Raw genomic sequence first — 1,737 nt, 5'->3', positions numbered from 1 at the left:
GCTATATAAGCTGAAATGAACAGTTAAATAAGTGGGCAAGAAAATTCATAGAGCTGGATTAAAGATGGCTTGTGTGTGGTTTTTTTTTTTCACCCTGGGAGATAATGAAGCCAATTTCCAAGTTGTATCATTTAAGATAAAACTGAGCTATGTGACAATGATATTGCAATATTTTTCAGAAAAAAGTTTTAGTATATATATGAAATATATATGTATATATGCATATATTTTGAATTTTATCCTCAGAAATACTTGAAAATATCCCATGAGCAAACTCAGAGAAGTTAAGGATATTTAATGTGATGTTTAAAACATTAAAGTAACACCAAAATAGAATTTACCATATTCTTTGTTGTTGTATTTCATTTCTGAATAAAGGAACTATTTAGATTTAGCTACATTATTGAAATAAAATTTCAAAGCTAGTTATGGTGAAATATTTCCTTTGTAGGAAGACACACATTTAAATCTAGGCTCTGCCATGTAACAATGAGACAGGCCTTGAACAAGGTGCATAACTTCTTTAAATTTGTAAGATTAAATCTTCTGGAAGATTAAAAACAAAACAAAACCTATCTTACCAGCTGGTATGCTTAATAAGAATTGCGCGAAGGTTGGTACATAACTTCAAAAATGTTTTCCTTTCTCCCAACCACCTGGTGAAAATGAGATCCTAGATGTGGACGAAAAGGGGCCACATGCTAACCTGACTAATGCAGGCAAGGCCTTGCAAACCCAGAGACCTAAAGTATCATAAAGGATGGTCTGAAATTAAAACTTTTTCTTTAAAAAACAGTTTATGGGGGTAGTCAGGTCCCTGACAAAGATCAACTTTGATCTTAACCGCCTATTGTCTTTTTGCATCGATGATAACATACCTTTGGAATGTCAGGGCAACTTGTAACTTCCCTTTTCCCAGTCCCTCAGGGTACAACCAATTCGCCAGGGTGGAGACCACAAATTCCTTCATTGTTATTCTTATCATGTTAATTGTTGACTATTCATTATCTTGTATCCACCTAAGTAAAAAATAGCATTTATCTATCATTTTACTTTTTATTCAATCCCAGAGGTTCTCTCCTTTGCTTTCTCCCACTTTCCTAATCTATCACCAATGGATTTCATGTAACTCACTTACTCTCCTCTGATAATAATTTATAAAACTAGGTGAAAAACCACCATTCTCTGGAGCATTATCTCAATATGTTGAGATTTTGCTTTCTGGCAATTGTAGTCAGTTTGGCTCAAGTAAACTCACAAAAATTCTTTACATGGAAGTTGTGAATATGTCAGAATAAGTTAGGTGGGAGATGTAGAGAGGAAAAATAGAAAAATAATGGGGGAAAAGGAATCACATATCTGATAAGGGCTATGTCTAGAATATATAAAAAAATATTACAATTCAATAATAACAAGACAAATAACCAATTCAAAATGGACAAAGAATGCCAAAACCGGTTTGGTTCAATGGATAGAGTGTCGGCTTGGGGACTGAAAAGTCCTGGGTTCGATTCCGGTCAAGGCCATGTACCTTGGTTGCGGGCACATCCCCAGTAGGAGGTGTGCAAGAGGCAGCTGATCGATGACTCTCTCTCATCAATGTTTCTAACTCTCTCTCTCCCTTCCTCTCTGTACAAAATCAATAAAATATATTAAAAAAAAAAAAAGAAAGAAAATGAACAAAGGATCTGAAGAGACATTCTACACTTGATCTTAGCCAAAAGGCCGAGAAGCGAT

The 1,737-nt window shown here is 34.8% G+C and overlaps 1 non-coding gene across 1 annotated transcript; it reads right to left on the bottom strand.

Annotated features, from left to right (window-relative positions):
- Positions 1-1,555: 1,555 nt before the first annotated feature.
- Positions 1,556-1,737, bottom strand: LOC118711999. The gene has a single exon (XR_004985927.1). It is a non-coding gene; the product is annotated as a U2 spliceosomal RNA (small nuclear RNA).

This window comes from Pipistrellus kuhlii, unplaced genomic scaffold, assembly GCF_014108245.1.
Source record: "Pipistrellus kuhlii isolate mPipKuh1 unplaced genomic scaffold, mPipKuh1.p scaffold_m20_p_8, whole genome shotgun sequence".
Classification (NCBI taxonomy): Eukaryota; Metazoa; Chordata; class Mammalia; order Chiroptera; family Vespertilionidae; genus Pipistrellus; species Pipistrellus kuhlii.
Note: the sequence above shows the minus strand (reverse complement) of the source record. Positions and strands in the feature narration are given on the sequence as shown.